The sequence below is a fragment of the Protopterus annectens genome, chromosome 7.part0, assembly GCF_019279795.1.
Source record: "Protopterus annectens isolate FY-2018-M chromosome 7.part0, PAN1.0, whole genome shotgun sequence".
Taxonomy (NCBI): domain Eukaryota; kingdom Metazoa; phylum Chordata; order Ceratodontiformes; family Protopteridae; genus Protopterus; species Protopterus annectens.
Genome location: NC_056739.1, coordinates 1,102,038,739 through 1,102,058,621, shown reverse-complemented (window position 1 = coordinate 1,102,058,621; position 19,883 = coordinate 1,102,038,739).

Sequence of the window (19,883 nt, the reverse complement as noted above, 5' to 3'; positions counted from 1 at the left end):
TCAATCAAAAATATACCCTTGGATTTACTATTCCTCAGAGGCGGCTGTTTAGGAGCAGGACAGCAGCTCGCCATGCATAGTAATGAGATGCACTGCCTGAGCTCCTAGTCTTACACGAAGCATGTAAGAGTGCAGGGGGTGTGTCTGAGAGCAGAGCCCACACACAAGAAGGATGTCCATCACACAGGAAAGGTAAAGGGACCATGCCCACGTGATGTAAGGATTTATAGTAGGTGGTTGCCATGACAGTGGTAATTGGAAGAACTACACAGCAAGCTGCATGCAGTTAGCAAGTGGAGGTGACTGATTGGTGCAGAGGCCATCACCTGATCATGTGCATCACCTACTAAAGCCATGCTGCAATCTATTCAAAGCAGCTCAATCCATTTACTGGAGAGAGAGAGAGAGAGAGAGAGAGAAAGAGAGAAAGAAAGACAAAAAACTTAAAAAAAAAAGCCTAAGGCAAAGGCAATCAGCCAGCATTCATTCATCAAGACATCATTCCCACAACATGTATATGAAGTATATATACATGTAATAGAATGTAGTACCTGGTCAAGAATAATGGGATAGATCATGTGGAATGATTTATATGTGCCATCAGGTGTTGTTGTGATGATGTTCAACTGAACAACTGTATGGACAATAGTGTCTGTCCCTGTGGGTAGTGGGCCATGGCCATCAACTGTGCAGGTCAGCACTGACTGACAAGATGTAAGCCATCATAGTGTGTGTTGTGTAATGGGAAGTATGTATATTATATGGCCAATAGCTAGTGGTGGAAGTACTGCCATTATGATGGAGATGTGGGACCCATGGCCCACCACTGGCAGGATACTCAGGTTAATCTGTAATGTAGCATGCCAGAATGCCATAGGTGTATAATAGGGTTACAAGCAATCGTGTCCTACATATACCCCCCTAATGTCAGGTAATGTCCATATGTGGCACCTGTCTGTGTTGTAGCAAGGCAGAACAGTGCAGCTGTGCAGGAAGGTGTTGTGAGATTGTGGACCTGATGTCTGAATGTACCCCACATATAGGTATGCACATGTGTACATATGTCACATATATAATATATAAATATATATGTATACATATATATATATATACATATATATATATATATATATATATCAGCATGTATGTCCACAAATATACAGATACCATGTGTAGACATATATATGTGCACATACATATATCACATATCACATATATCTACACATATATAGATATATACATATATGCAAGTCTACATATATACAAACACACACACAAACATATATGTATGTAAAGACATGTCCCCTATATTACTACCACAGTGATGCGTGCTATGTACAAGGCACCAGCACACATAGCAATACACACAGATATCTACAGCTGGCAGTGTGTGCAACATGGATGGGTATGTCACATGTTAGTCCCTTGTTGAGACCACATTGCCCCCATCTGTGAAATATGCAATGGGAATATGGCGAAGTATGGCAGGTACACTTGTGGAGGTGGTCAGGACTGGTAGATATAAAGGCCAGTCTACAGGGGTGGCATGTGACACATGTGGTAGGTAAACACCCTGGATAGTGTGTGTGGTATGTGATGTGGACGCCCCAGGGCCACAATATGGGCACAATGGGAACAAGCCTCCCACTCACTGCTACTCACAACAGCAGTCCACATCCTGAAGGTGCCTGGTCTGGAGGCTGAGCAGAAGGAGCATGTTGGCCCTGTGAATGTGTACTGGGTGCCTCAGACTGATGTAGCACATCCCACATGTGTCTGTGGAGTCCAGTATGGAACAGACCCTAGACCTGACACAGGGGACAGGAACATGTCTGTGTGTGCCCCGAGGGGGGGGATAATATCCCCTGGGTGGCTCCACCTGATGGTATTGCTGGACCAGTACATGAGAAGGCCCCAGGTTGGGACACACATGTGATGTGTCAGGTATCATGGGCAGATGGGTTTGGAGAGGTGGATCTGCTGGCCAATAGAACATATACATGTTATCGTGTCACTGTTATAGAACATATGTTGGTAGTAATAGTCTACACAATACCAGTACATGTCCAACAGCATGCATAGATATCACCAATAACAAAGCATGTCAGATGTGCAGCAATCCCAGAGCAGCCATACCACTAGCATATATGGAACCATAGTGGCCCTGACAATGGCATGCAGGTGAATAGTCTGTAACAGGCCAGCAATGATAGTGTGCACACAGGGGACATGGCTACAATCACATAGCAGAAAGTGTGGTACAATACAATATCTGTCCCACTGGTAGGTAAGCTGTAGTCATTCCTAATAAGTTATGTGTACAGTTTGTTGAAGCTGATATGGTGGTGGGGGTGACAGAGATGTGTATTATGAACTGTGGTAACCTTGCTGTATGAGTTGCTCAGACCTACTTCCATCTTTATGTTTTTCAGCCAAGATGGCACATGCACAGCTGTCCACCTATTCCCAAGCAGAGAATGATGTGGTGATATCACACTTGATCCAGCACTATCCAGTGCTGTTTGGCAGGGCCGCACATGAGCAGCAGGAGCAGACCGCCCTGTGGAATGACCTAGTCCACAGAGTCAATGATGTTGGACTGCACAACCGCAGTTATGAGCAGGTCCGGCATCATTGTACTGACCTGCTTCTAATGCCCATCAGTGTGCTGCTGCAGGCTGGGGGGATCACATCACCACAGAGGGGGCCATGCCATCCATCCCCACTGACACGTGGGGAGGAGCTCCTGGCCAGCCTCATGGCACCTGCCCAGTCGGACAGCCATCAACCATTGGACTCCTTCATTGAGGTGGGTGTCACCCACATACCAGCCGAGGAGCATGCAGGTAAGGACACAGGGCACATCAGTTGTGTATACATTCACATTGGTCCAGGTATATCCTGCATATTTGACATGTCATAGATATATTGTGTTGCTGCATTGTAGTGATAAACAAATGTCCAGATGTGGTAGTATCATGGGAATGTACCGTTGATGTATTGTAATACTGCACCCACCCTGTAGCACTGCCACAGGTGTGGCCACTGACATTACATCTATCACCCTCTTACGTAAGTCCTTTCAGGATACCACCAAGGCAGCAGCCTGTAGCTAGTGAGTATGTTTTATATAGATGCTTGCCAACACACCGGGCATGTAATGGTGATGGTATATTCCATGCACACATCTAACACACCTACCCTGAATGCATACTGTACATGTGCATGTATTGTTGCTGTGACATGCATGGTCTCACAGCAGTGACCATGATGAGGTATTGGTAGGGTATGTCAGATACCTGCATGATAACTAACATCCTGTCATTGTGGAATGTGTCCATAGGGAGTAACATACTGGAGGTAGACATGGCCTACAGTATGGACATGTTCAGAACAACACCCATATACAGTTCAGCACCAGTGTATATACCTGCAGGACAATGGCAACTGGTGCAGAGATAAACTATGGCATAAGGCATTATTAGCTGGGTCTAGGTTGCAACAAGTGGCATTCAATGTATGGGACATTGCAATGTGACACACATATGTAGGGCTTACTTGTCATGCATCTGCATAAAGGCTGGAGGAGGGGGGTTTCAGCATGACACACCAGTGCACTGCAGCAGGGATCTTAAGGATGCTAGGAATGGCTCTATCTGCACATAGTCAGATACAGGGCCTGTGGCAGCCATAACCCTACCCACACAGCAATAGTGACAGCAGTGTGTGAACACCATGCAAAGTGCACATGAGTAGACCTTGCAATCAAGCAGAATAGGGGACATGTGTAGGGCAGACTGAACATACACTTGCAAATGCAGATGGCCCATGCTGGTATACCCTGCCAGGAGCAGTGTCTGCCATAGTACACAAAACAAGAGGTGCAATAAACCGTCGTGATAAGGGTGTGCACACACACATATGACCACACGGTGTGTATGCATTGCGGTCAGCAGCCGCACAACTAACACAATATGTAGACACTGCATGTGAAGGTACAGGACATATGTCACATATCGGGCTTGCATACTGCTAAGATAGGAGGTGATGTGGTCCTCCCATGGCAGGTTAAGGATGTGTGTATCAAATCAATACACCCCCCCATAGCCACGGTATGCTCTGATGGTTGTCAGTGTAAGAGTATTGGAGTGGTCATACAAGGTCTGTTGATGTTGACAGCTGTAAATCAGGCATCAGGCATTCACCAATGACAGCTGTCAACATATCATCCCAGGTATGTGTTTCCGAAAATATAGGGGCTGTGAGAAGTAAAGCTGACATAACTGACACAGTACTACACATTCTGCAATGGTTTGTAGACCTGTGAGTTGTGGTGCACAGTACATGGCAGGGTGCAGAACAGATGCACAGCAATACTGTGTACATGGGTGCAGTGGTATCCAGTGGAAGGGGCATCACCTAGTGACACAGCACATGCATCATACAAATTTATACTGTTGATAGCATGGATTGACTATAGCTGAGCTGCATGCTGTTCTGTACCATATGTTCTGCATGTTGGCAGATGGGTAATAGGAGGACTGTGTGTACTATCATTGTGCAACCTCACCTGTATGTGTGTGTGTGTGTCCTGGTGGTTAGTCAGTTTGTCTGCAGGGTCACTCTGGTGAAGTGGAGGGAGGTAGATGCATGTAGTATGTATGCGTGCATTTGTGTGTTTGCGTGGGTGGCCATGTATGCACATGTGTGATTGTTGGGTGTTCATATGGCTGTACCTCCCTGTGGGACCATGCAGTACATGGACATGGACTGCCACATTACACACCAGGAATACCTGTCATGTGTGTAATCACAGGACAGCAAATAGTACAATATGGTCTGTAGTATGGAACAGGCATCCAGAGGGAAGGTAGACACCAGGTACACCCTTAATATTGCAGTCAGCAGAGAGGTCACCTACAACCCATGTATGCAGGCCTACAGATGCATTAGGGAAGTACTAGTCAACACCAGGGAGTGTATCCAAATATTACACTTGTCGCATGATAGGCTGAAGGGGCAGCATATCTGGCATGTACTGAGCATTACATACTCATGGCACACCAGTACGAGATATTATGGATACAACATAGTAGCCCAAACATATAGGGGCCATGCACATCATTTCCAGGCATACAGAGGGTGCATACCGAAAGACAGCAGTGAGGTCATGTGAAACCACTACACATAGGTCAGCCAGGTAAAGTAGCAACAGGCCTTGTGTTGTGGCCGCTTGTGTGGGCATTTAGAGGACTGAGATATTCATGAGTGGTGTCAATATGTGTATATTAACAAGTGTGATGCAGGATGGGGTAACGCATGGACATAAACATGGGACTGTCTGTAAAGCCATAGACAGATAGGTAATATGGATGTGTGTGTGTGTGTGTGTGTGTGTGTGTGTGTGTGTGTGTGTGTGTGTGTGTGTGTGTGTGTGTGCGTGTGTGTGAGTGTGTGTGCGCGTGTGTGTGTGTGTGTGTGTGTGTGGGTGTGTACTCTTAGGCAATGCTGTAGAAGTTTTAAAGTGTGTTTATTGTTTTCCCCCACAGGTGGCAAGGTGAGTCAGGGTCCCTCCTGCATGCAATCTGATGGTGTCCATACAGACACCGAAGATGATGATAGTACTGTTGCACAGGTGGGGTTGTCAGGGGCCGACACTGCATCAACATTTAACAAGCCCTTTTAGCCACCCCCAGCCCTGCACACAGTTTCATTGCCTACACATACCCCATCATCAATAGCCATAGTGAAGGAACAGCGGGCATTTGGTGGCAGTGCACAGAGAAGTGTGGTAACCATGCCTACTGTGTCTGGTCACAGCAGGCAGAGCCAGATGGCCTGCAGAGTACCACATAGGCAGATGTCCCAGGGTGCTCATGGTAGGGCCGCTGGGCATCATGCCCCTGTCATAGGCAACATAGCTGGTACCAGCAGGTGCATGTTTCAGGCTGTAATGGCAATGCAGGCACGTATGGAACATTACACCAGACAGGGCCTGAGGCTACAGAGGGCTGCTCTCGCATCTGTAAGCGACAACCTCTGTGAACTGTCGGGTGCCATCCGTGCTTATACCGAGCATACAGATAGATGGTATGATGAGATGATGGCCCTCATCGTCCGTGGTGTGTCCTTACTTCAACGTGTGGTAGGGATGCAGAGATGCCCACATGGATGTGGGCCAGCAACACCAACAGCTGGCAGTCAACATGGACATGCTAGGACACCAAGGGGCTCCTGTAGTGGCAGTAGCAGCCCCGGCAGTGTGGGAGGTGTTCTGTCCACACCACACCACAGCAGGCCACATGCACGTGGTCCTGGCCAGTCCCAGGAGGGACCTAGTACCACCAGACAATTGACATCAGCAGGTGAGAGTAGCACATCAAGGCCTGTACCTGGACATGCCCGCGGAACCCCTGGCTGGCACAGTCCACATGTCCATGGCCAGAGGCAGTAAACTGCACACCCTGCCAGGAATGGTCTGCAGCTGTCCATAAACACCTATGTAGGGCAGCCACATGGCAGAACTGTGTGCATGCATACCCACACACTATGCAAACACACCTACGGCAACCCCATACCTACACACACTACATCACCTGGCCCAGCGCTCCACAGTACACCCCTCACCCACACACATGGTGCCAAATTTATGGCCCATCCTTGGCCTCAGAAAACCAACATCATACCCTGTGCATATGATGATACCTGTGCTCCATCCGTGTCATCCATACCATCAATTCAGGGACAGGCTGATATGGTTCTAATGCACAGGGTGACTGTACAACAGTGTACCACAGTACTGTAGTGTAACATGTTGTAGGGAGTTGAGTGTAATGCATATATGGCAGGTAGTGTAGCCATCCAGCAATGATACCACTAGCTGGATGTGGTCTGTGGTCTCTATAATGTTATCCATGTGTGTTGTAGGTGTACATGTGTCAGCACTAGGATGCCATGTGCATATGAGGATACCTGTGCCACATCCCTGTCAACCATACCATCAATGCAGGTACAGGCTGATATGGTTCTGATGCACACGGTGACTGTACTACAGTGTACCACAGTACTACAGTGTAATGTGTTGTAGGGAGTAGAGTGTAATGCATATATGGCAGGTAGTGTAGCCATCCAGCAATGATGCCTTATAGCTGTTAGTAACACTGGTTGGATGTGGTCTCTATAATGTTATACATTTGTGTTGTAGGTGTACATGTGTCAGCACAAGGATGATATGCAGTCATATTCCACAACGGGGTATGTCACTGTGGTGACATATCTGGGGTACAGTTAAACACATGTCACAGGTTACTAAACCAGTTATTGTCTGTGCCACATGGATGGGTGGCCCACTGAAGCATGTATACCCTGCAACCTGATGTAGACCCATGCACATACACACACACTGTTACTTGGCAACACTGGGAGTAGACCCCTACCTAGCTATGTAGTGATACTGAAGTGTGTGGCTTACATTGCACACACCACACAACATTTATGGTGAGATTTGTCCCAGGTTACATGTTACATGCAGAACATCCCCAGACATGTACAGTATGCTAATGGGGATGTGATGGGTGTATTTGGACAATATGTAGTGTGACATACTGTCATATACACATTTACAGACACATAACAGCCAGACACACATCCAAGATACCAGGGCCTATTGCTGTTAACTGACCTGACTGTTTATCCAATGTGTTACAGGTAGGCTACACACATCACACGCATAACTTTCTTGGATTGGGGTAACAGTTACCTGTATGGTTGATGGTGACAGTGGTATCCATAGCATGGTACATGGGACATATACTGGGTGTACCTTGGTGTAATGACAACGTACACTGCACCCACATCCCTGAGTGGATATTGTACTCCCTGAAACCCATGATGACACTCTGTCACACCCACCATCACACATTGGCTGCAACTGCAATACAACCCATAGTATACCCCAACAGTGGTACTACAGTGATATGCATCTCATGCACATGCCACAAGCGTAGTAGGGTGTTGCATTGTCATGTCTCACCTATGGGCAGCAACAACACTAGCTGTACTACTGTGTGGCAATGGGTATTGTAATAGGACTATGTGGCCTCGGAATGCTGTCCCCTACAGATATACGGACATGCACACCTACACATACATGCCAGATCACAATGGGTATACAATGCCTATCACCCCATTTGAAAAACACTGTTGTACTGGTACTGCAAGGCTCATGTAGATGGTATGGGGGGAAGCTTAACAGGGTACATGTAATGTCCCATACAGCAGCAGCCACAACAGACTATGGCAATGGGTGTTGCATTGGTTGTGAAGGCCCTAATGGAATTCCCAAGTACAGGTGTGCTAATACACAGACACTGCTATACTCAGTCATACACACGTACACATGTGTCAGTCCAAGGGTGCATCCCTGCAGGTGGTCATAGCTGTATACCTAGCTATTGTCCAAGGGTAGATGGGTTGTGTAGGGGTTGTGTGTACAGTGTTATCCTGCCACCTGCCAGGTGGCAGTGGGCATCTATCGAAATAAACTACTGTCAGGACCCTCAGGGTGTAAATGACATGCATCAGCCAATCCTCCAGGTGCCTCCTGCACATTGCCACTGAGGTCATCAAGTTGACATGTATGCAACATGCATTACAACACATGGTTATTGTCTGTGATGCTGACATGTACCCAAGCATGTTAAGTTGACTGTGGCAGTGTAGTGGAGGTACCTGTGGCATGTGGTGCATACAGGGTGACATCTCCTATATTTGCCACTTCTTACACAGCTAGGCAGACATGTCAATTTCCATCAAGCTTAGGTTGCCTGTACATATCCCAGCTGGATACCTGCCATCTGCACATCTGTATAGGGACTGGCAGTCATCAGCTTGGCAAGTAGCTATGCAGTATCATGAGTGTGTTGACAGATAGATGTCTGACAACAATATATATGCCATAACTACATGTCAGATGCCCTCAGTAACATGTGCTGTACAGGCGTTAGTCTATAGTTACATTCCACATGACAGACCATTACCCAGTAAGGGGTATATACTGCGACACAGCTCACACACCAGGGATACAACAGGGAAGCCTCAGAGTCCAGCTATGCCTGCAGCTGTGCCTGTTTGTCAGTTCTATATTTAGCACTCTGCTCTTGCCTGGGTAAGCACTGTCAACAATAGTACTGCCATGATACATTACATGATAGTGTGACAGCATGTACTCTGGGCTACTACCCATGTATGTAACACATTCACATGGATAACAGTGTTGTACAGGCCTCATTTACATCTGTGTGCCACAGATGACACTCACACCCCTTGCTACTGTAATGACAGCACATAGGCACATGTATTGTACATGGCATTAGATACACTTATTACAGATGTCATTACCCTGCTATGTTATCAGACTGGGTGGTGTGACCTGGTTACCAGGGCTAAGCCATGTTTAGCAAGACTCAACATTGGTTCAATATAACAGCTAAGCTGATTTGCGCACTGGTAAGCAAAGCCTACACTGTGTAAGCGCCCATACGTTTACCCATAGCTTAGCACTGCTTAGCTTTATGCAAACCCGTGCAAACCCACTCAAAGCTGCTCAAAACTGCCTTAACCACTCTGTATCCGACAGCCCTTGTTCTGCCAAGCAACAAAATGAACAGTACTTGCAGGTCTTGAACCCAGGACCCTGTACACTACTGTCACAACACTTACCCACTACACCATGACCACTGTGAAGACAGCATTTATTTTACCAGTATAGCTGTCAATACACATATTGAGTAGTATTGAACAATTGTGTTTACTTCCTAAATAGTGTAGTCATTGTTATTAATATGACTGTTGCATCACATATGTTGTTTTATCATAATGCACACATAGCAGATACATATGCTGAGATACACCTGGGAGGGTATACACAACCGTGAGGTTTACACATGACAGGAATATGGTTATATACATATACTAGGTCTATATATGTCTACATGTAAATACACATGTATCCTCACACATATGTCTGTATACACATCTGTATAGTGCTACCTATATATGGCCATGTGTACATCCCTTTGTGTATGTGTATATATATATATATATATATATATATATATATATATATATATATATATATATATATATATATATATATATATATATATATATATATATATATATATATATATATACACACACACACACACACATATATATATATATATATATATATATATATATATATGGATAAATATATATATATATATATATATATATATATATGGATAAATATATATATATATATATATATATATATATATATATATATATATATATATATATATATATATTTATATATATATATATATATATATATATATATATATATAGAGCTATATATGTATGCACATCCTATGTGTACAGTTATGCCTAGTTATGTTGGTATATATGTAGATATGTATAACCATATGTGCACACATATCTATTCTGATATACCTACTACTGTCAATATATATGTAGATATCCATATGTATATGTACATATGTATTTCTATCTGTATATGTGTAGATATATATTGCTCTGTACATGTATATATCTGAGTGTTTATATATATATATATATATATATATATATATATATATATATATATATATGTACATATACATATCCAGCTATGTATGTCGATATGTATATGTGTATATATCTATATAGATATATGGATAATTAGATATACATATATGTTCACCATATGTCCTGAACATGGAGTGGAGCCCTACTTCAGCCGCAATAGTCCCAACTTCATAGTACAAGGGGATGTCAAGTATGTATTGCAGGTATATTTGTAGACTATTGCTACTGTAATAGGGATTGTCTTCACAGACATGGTGTGTGTGGGAGGTCACATCTGCTTTTAACATGTGCCCCATTGGCTACTGACAGACATCCTAAGGACATCATAGTTCAGTACCATTGCTAGCACATTAATGCTCCTGTGGACTACAGCAAAGATATGACCAATATATGTGGACAGTCTGAAACACTCTGGACAGTCCAGGGGTATACACAAAACCCCTTAGTGCAAGACATGTGGACCAAGCCTGACGATGTGGATGTTAACAGCCATGTAAATGAGTATAACACGTAACTACTGCTATACATATGCCCCCATAGGTTATGCATTCACACACCCCTGTCTGTCCTGACACATAATAACCACTGGTACAGAGGTGCCACGGCCACATACTACCCACTAGTTATTGAAATACATCTGTACAGCATCCCACTGCTTTGTCTGACATACATGACTGTTATGGTGGCCCGGTAGCAGTACATCTGACAAGTATCTGGACATGACATCTCACTGGGTAAGTATACTAAGCTGCTAGGCATGTAACAAAGCACTGTGCAGGCTACAGGCAGACTGGCTTAACATTGGCCTACACTTCCTATGGGGGAATAGACACGTACCTGCATATATAGCAGGCTGTACAGTCAAGTCACAGCACAGAGTAATGGATACCTGTGTGAAAGTGCATAACCACAACCAATGTAAACAGCCACAGCCACATATGGTAAGCTAGCGTACTATTACACTATATGGACTATCTGTTCAACACCATCCTCATATGTGCCACTCACACACTAACCCTACATATACTGGGCTGCTACACAGTGTGGTCCGATGCCTGTCTGTGGTATGGGACATGTGTGTGTTTGGCCCTACAAACATGTAAGCTGATAGGGTAACATGCAGTGGAGAAGCATGTAACATCAGATAGAACAGGACCAAGAACAATGACATCTACCACAGTCTGTACACAGGCCAAGGTACATATTACCAATACACACACTGCCAATCAATCACCATAAGTACACAGACCTTAGTACTGCACACACAACCACAGAATATCCAGGTTATGTCATCAAATATAACCCCTACTATACATAACATGTGTAGCAGTCTGATATCTCACTGGCTTGTTATCAGATATGATGTAAATAAATATGGTGTACAGCACATATGCACCTCTTACTGCATGACATATGTACAAAGGTTGGCAGAGTTGTGGCTGGAGGCACAAACACAGGGCGATTATTGACATGTTGCTGTGATAACCTCATACATTTACTGTTGTAACTGGGTTTGTTGCAACATATCTCCTATGAGGGAAATGAAGTCAGTAACTCTCACGACTGTCACCATCTACAGATTGCAATCCTCTCACTACCTTCTGCAGTTCACAGATAGGTGCTCTGTGGGTAACACAAGCAACAAAATGCACCGCACACTGCCCAGTCTACAGATGACCATACTGATTGAGGTTTCCTCATAAACATAGCACTGACATGACAAGTATTAAAACATGTAGGACAGCCATATCCACAAACACCCTGTTAAACCAACATTACTCCAATTGCAGTATAGCAGCACTTGCAGTCTTTAGTCAAGTCAGGCACATACCCCTCCTGTGTGTTGGCCTGTTTCCACAGTGTATGTTGTTAGAGGTAAATCCCCAAGCCATCTGTTATGCTGTTTGCCAAACAACAGATCTAGTTCCTGCTCACAGTGAATGACAAGGCCCAACACCAACATGATATTCCTAGATATTGGAGTGTGTTTCCATGCAATTGGCTATGGGAACATTACCACAGCTGTTTCACATGCAATCAGCTAGAGGAGGGCTGCAATTCATGCAGTGACCATCAGCCGATCATGAACATCACTTACAATACACATGCTGCAGCCTAAGCAAAGCAGGTGTATGTCTCCACATCCACCAGAGAGGGAGTGAAAGAGGCAGACAGAGGCAAGGTAAAGTCTGGGAGGGGTGGGAGAGTAAAACTTAAGCATGTTTGTGTCACACACCTACCGGCACAGGGTATCAAACCCCTGATGACTATGTAATGCTATTACATTTCTATGCAGTTATCGGATGCACCACATAGGTTACATGTTGAAGAGCCCTCAAAACTTATATGTGATGGTGAGTGGCATCTGCAACAGGGATATGGTAGCTATATGGTAGGTGTAGTACATGTGCCTGTCCGCATGAACAGGTGCCAGTATCAACACAGCCATACTCTCAGTGGGATGCACACACATTGAATCACATAGCAGGGCTAGGAATACAACTCACCGCTAGCGAGATTGCCACAACACATTACTGTGCATGTATCACATGCACCACAGGGGTCATACAGAGGTTATATGGGCAAAGGGTATGTGGAGGTGTCTGATATTGGACAGCATGCTTCAGTATGCCAACGGGGTTGTAGTGAGTGTGAATGTGATCACATGCATCATACAGCACACACACACACACACACACACACACACACACACACACACACACGGTGCCAGTACTGACATGCATGGTGCATTGCTTCATGGGTGTGTAGTGGTCGACTGCGCTAGACAGCTATACAAGGTTAGGTGATGGGTATACCTTGGCATCAGACAACCATGACACTGGTCTGCATTGTGGTGCAGGGGTGTAGTTCAGGATTTGCCCACACAGGTGGGTATTGTATTCACCATCCAGTTACCTGGGTGACTATTGTGTCTGGCCAATTATGTGCATTGCTTGCCATGTATGTGTTCCTTAGTCCATGACATGGATGGTGTCTGGGATGTGCACACCTCCCACATGGATGTACAGTGACATGTGGAACTGTATCTTGGGTGTCTGGCCCATGCTATGTACACAGATTATCATCAGATGTGCCAGTCCTGGCCTCATGTGGTGGGAACTGGTAATGGATAGCAGGTTTACCCTGCACTTACATTGATAGCATGATACCGGCATTCCCTGGTGTCAGTGGCATCTGTCCATACAGGGCATGTTTTCAGGCATGGTATGTCCTTTGTGGGTCACATTTGATGGCACCACAGGTGTTGCAGGTGTCCAGTGGGAAACATGGGGTGCACTGTTGGCATGTATGTGCCTATTGGACAGATGGAGAGGGTACCATGCCCTCTGTAGCCCACTGCAAGCACACCATAGTTACTATCACTGGAAAATATGCAGCGTACTACCAACATAGCATCTGTTGGCTAGGCAAATGTGTGTCTGTATGAGATATGGGTTGAGAGTGTTCTCTGGGTAATACTAGGGTTGCTAACTTTGTTTGCCTGGCCTTGATGTCACATGTATGGGTATGGATTTGAACACCAGCCTCTCAGCTATTCAACATCTGTTATCCCTGTATGGTGGACATGGTGATATATACTAGGGCCAGCATATAAGAAATTTGCAAAACCCACTCCACATTGAGCCCAGTTGTTACATGCTCACAACCACCTCCATACAGGATAAGAGTTACAAACACAGACAGACACACATATCTGCATATCTGAGATTAGAACTCCTACCTAACCAGTTTCACACCTGTCATGCCTGGGATTAGAACTCTTACCTAGCTAGTTTATTACACTACAGCACTACACAGTTATAGAACATGCCACAGAGATTAGTGGAGTACTCCTTCCCCAAAGGTGTATTTCACATTGTATGACATCAGCAGGATTGCAAAGTAGGGCATTTGAATTGCACTGAGTGTGGTTAGGCTAAAATGCATTGCTCTCTACACAGACATTGAAACACACACAAAACATCCACAACTGACATGTGTGGGTATAGAACCGCTAACAGAGTTCTATATCATACTACAACATGGAACTGCTATAGGACACACCACTGAGATTACTGGAGTACTCTTTTAACAAAGGTATATTTTACAATGAATGACAGCAGAATTGCCAAAGTAGGGCATTTGAATTGTAGTGAGTGTGGCTAGGCTAAATGCATTTCTCCCTACACAGACATTGAAACACACACAAAACATCCACAACCAACATGTGTGGGTATAGAGCCCCTAACAGAGTTCTATATCACACTATAGCATGGAGCTGCGATAGGACGCACTACAGGGATTACTGGAGTACTCCTTCCCCAAAGGTGTATTTCACAATGAATGACATCAGCAGGATTGCCAAAGTAGGGCATTTGAATTGTACAGTCATGTTGCACAACTAGCACTTGCACCACATAGTCCGTCATGCTGATAGATGCCAGTGGCTAAGGTCAAAAGTGAGTGACATCCGAACCTCATGTGGTTGTAGCCATTTGGCTGTGTGCTGGGTGGGACAGGCCTCATAATGGATGGCCCCTTGTGACAGTCACTCTATTCCACACATCTGTGTACATCTATTTTTGGCTTATTATAGTGTGTTGTCCTTGGATATATGCCTATATTCCTATCCAGTATGTATGCAAAGCATGAGTGCTGCATACTTAGGAGTGTCTGCACTAACATCTGCAAATGCCAGATATGTCTGGTCCACTGTTGTTTGCAGACATGGCCTTCATTTGTTTAAGTGTGTGAGCATGCCCAGTATGACCTTTCGGTATGTTGTTGGCTGATATTGCCCTCATTTCTCTAAGTTTGTGAGCATGCCCAGTATGACCTTCTGTATTGAATGTGTGGATCAATTCCAGGTAGTTTGTACTGCAGTGCAGACCTTTGTGTTGTACACCTACAGGTAGCATACTGTTTCTGCAGGGTATCCATCAGTCATTTGGCAATATGGGGACAAACTCTGCAGGGGATAGTGTGTACTGTAGGTGATTGTGTCTGTGCTACATCAGCTGCGTTGTACTGCTGTTAGCAGAGATATTCAGACATGTGTACTGTTATACACAGTGATGTTTTCTGTCCTCATGTACTGTCAGATGAACATTCTTACAGTGATGACTTGTGGGACAAAGGTGACTGCAGTTGTGTCCGGTATTGTGGAAAGACACCTACGTATTCATGGTAAGTAACGCCATTCTGGAGGGGGAGCTGCAGACAATTGGTGCTGGGTTTGTGTATCCTGTTCAGCACCTTGGTACAGTGCTGGCAGAGGATCCCATACTTGTCTGCCCATCAACATGGCAGTATGGCCTTATCTTGCTGTGGCAATGCCTCACAGCTTTACAAGTTTGCATGTTAGCAAGAGGCAGGGGCCATGGCTCAGGACATTTACTCTATTGTGGTGTACGGGCAGGTGTGTAGCCACCCATTTATGTGTTTGCAGCCAGGGATAGTGTGCACACAGATTGGTGTTGGACCCTGCGCATTCCATGCTGCCCATGCTCCCACACCCCCTCTGTTATTCTAACCTCTTCTGTACATTATGCATACATTCTGTGATGCTTTCCATAAGGGTATCACCACATCACAGGTGTTTGTTAGTATTGGTCCACCGTTCATGCAGTGGGGCATGGTGGACATGTTACTGTGGTTTGTCCACATGGCCTTGCATTTGGCTTAAATGGAGTGTGTTATGTTGTTATTTGGGTGTGCATGACAAAACATGCACTGGCAGTACGTGCGAGACACGGGCCTTTGGCAGGCACCTGTGGGGCATTAGGTGTTCATGCAGGCCAGATGTGGCAGGCCTTTGCATTCTGTCAGTCCTACAGTCCCAGACCATCATACAGTTTATTCCCCTGAGGTGACAGGGTAGATGTGATAGTTGTTCATGCCAATACCTTCTATCAGTCTTGATCAGGTGGTGTGGATGCTGACAGGGTGCTACCTACAGCTTGTGACATACCTGCATGGGACACCTGCACTGCATGCTGCAGTCTTCTGCTATTGCCATATACAGGTGGGGTCATACTGCACCCATTCCCCACAGCAGGGATATTGCCAGAGAGGTGTCTGTGGGTGGTGTTTGCGTAGCTGGGTGCATGTGTGCTATGGACACTACTTGCATCTGACACACAGATATGCATGGGCCATTACAGTTATGCTGGCATGTGCTGGTACATCAGCTGATTCCCAATACATCAGTCCTACCTCCTTTGTGATCTGCAGGTGTTCAGGCAGACATCACAGGTATCCCCTACTACAGTTCCTGTTACTGTGATGCATACCTATATGTACATATCCAAGGGTGTCACCATTTCACAGTGACACAATATATACTGTATGTCTGGGGCACTTTCCCCTGTGTACTGCTTGTATATCTAGCCCAACAGCCATGCCATGTCAGTCTTTCAGATGGTGACACATATTACCACCATACATTTACAATGGCTTACTGATTGCGTGTGTTATACTGGTGGGGATTGTCTTTGGCACTGCAGTCGTAAGAGCATGTCCCTGTTATCAGCAGTAGTGGGCAATGGCCACCAGGTCTTACCTCAACATGCATACATACTGACCACTCTCAGACATTATGAAACACACACCATCCTAACACACTCAGACCTGCATATTGTGCAAATGCTACAACCTATCCTGCTACCTTGGTCACCTCTGGCCATCTGTGCTCCACTCGTATTATACCTACTCATACATGTTACTACATGTCTACACAAGAAGGGGGGCAGACCTGAATGTCACTACATTTCTACACTGGTTTGGGGGAAGGGGCAGGTCTGTCTGTTTCCCCATGTCTACATAGGATTGGGGGGGCACACCTGACTGTTACCACATTTCTACATAGGATTGTGGGGGGGCATCTGACTGTTTTACATGTCTACATGGGAGTGGGGGCGCACACCTGACAGTTACTACATTTCTACATAGGGTCGTGGAGGGCCACGCCTGACTGTGTTTATATTTCTACACAGTATTGGGGGGGGCACACCTGACTGTTACTACATTTCTACACAGGATTGGGGGACACACACCTGACTGTTTTACATGTCTACGTGGGAGTGGGGGGCGGCACATCTAACTGTTACTACATATCTACATAGGGTTGTGGGGGCCCACACCTGACTGTTTTTACATTTCTACACAGTATTGGGGGGCACATCTGACTGTTACTACATTTCTAGACAGGATTGGGGGGGACACACCTGACTGTTTCTACATGTCTACATAGGAGTGGGCGGCACACCTGGCTTTTACTAAATTTCTACATAGGGTTGTGGGGGGCCACAACTGACTGTTTTTACATTTCTACACAGGATTGGAGTGGCACACCTGACTGTTACTACATTTCTGCACAGGACTGTTGGGACATACCTGACTGTCTCTACATGTCTACATGGGAGTGAGGGGGCACACCTGACTGTTACTACATTTCTACATAGGGTTGTGGGGGAACACACCTGACTGTTTCTACATGTCTGCATGGGAGTGGGGTGCACACCTGACAGTTACTACATTTCTACATAGGGTTGTGGAGGGCCACACCTGAGTGTGCTTACATTTTTACACAGGATTGGGGGGCACACCTGACTGTTACTACATTTCTACAAAGGACTGGGGGAAACACACCTGACTGTTTTACATGTCTACATGTGAGTGGGGAGGGCACACCTGACTGTTACTACATATCTACATAGGGTTGTGGGGGGGGGGTATACCTGACTGTTTTTACATCTCTACACAGGATTGGGGCGCACACCTGACTTTCTACATTTCTACACAGGATTGGGGGGCATACCTTACTGTTTCTACATATCTACATAGGATGGGGGGGCACACCTGGCACATGCACACATTTGCTATGACTGTACCGGTATGTCAGGTACTCCATTTCATTCTGTATTCTAACCTATCATACTGACTAAAGGCATATCAGTGTACTACAGGTCTTAGCTTTGGTTGCCCTACATATTAGTGTCTGACTTCCTACCCTTCAGAACTAACATCCCACTGCCTGACCTGCTGTAGTCTGTCTGTGTAGGCCTGGAGGGAGGTTACCCATAGGCATCATTCAGAGGCCATAGCAAAGGCTCTGTTTGGGTTTGTCTACACCTGTCCTGCTGGCTGAGACTGTTGTCATGTATGTGAATCTCTCTGACTGGCATGTGTGAGTCATATGGACACACATGTCACCCAGCACATTTCCTGCAGTGGGTGTTGTCACCCTTTGTAGTACTGGCTACTATCATGACTCCAGTATGTGTTACAGATGTCATGGTGCCACTATGGGTGTCTACTATCTGCTGCCATAACATTCAGCCACCCAATTCCCTTGCATGCTCACATCCATACCATAGATACAGGCAACAACACATTCTACTCTATTTGGCAATTGGTAGGTTGATTGACTTACCTTGTGGGTGTGCCAGGATTGAGGATGATGCTGGAGGGCTGCCTGTGTCTGATGCACATAGTACACTCCCTATACATGGTTGAGCACAGGTAGTGTCATGTTTGGCATCCCTTTTCCTATATGTGCGAGTCAGAGAGAGGTGTCATTCCCTGGGTCCCTACTGTGTCAGTGTATGTGCTATGCGTTGTCTCTTTACCATGGCTTCAGCATACTGGGCACACCTCCATCTGCCTACTGGGGCAGGCTCAGGTTGTTCCTCCTCCAAGTCACTCTGTGCCTGTGCAGGCCTTGACATTGGTGGGGTCTGTGGCCCTGCTCCATGCTGTTCCTGCTGCAGCTGTTTCTGCAGGATCATATTGTGTAGCATGGCAGATACCATAACAATTTGGGTACATGTAGCTGGTGAGTACTGCAAGGCTCCACCAAATGTGTCCAGACACCGGAATCGTGACTTGAGCATCCCAAACACATGCTCTATTATAAGTCTGGTCTGTGTGTGTGGCTCATTATGGCCTTCTTGTTCAGGTGTGTGTGCATTTCTGATGGGTGTCATCAACCACGGCTCCAGTATGTAACCAGCATCCCCCACTAGGTGACCGTTAGGGATGTCCCCACTGGCAAATCTCTGGTACAGCTGCATCAGATGCCAAATGTGGGAATTGTGATAGCTTCGAGGGCAGACAGCACACACATTCATTATAAAGCCCTGGGCATCACAGATGACCTAGCAGTTGATGGAGGGGATGCCACTGTGGTTGATGTAGGCCCTACCCTGATCACCAGGTGGTGCTTTGATGCATATGTGCGTGCAATCTCT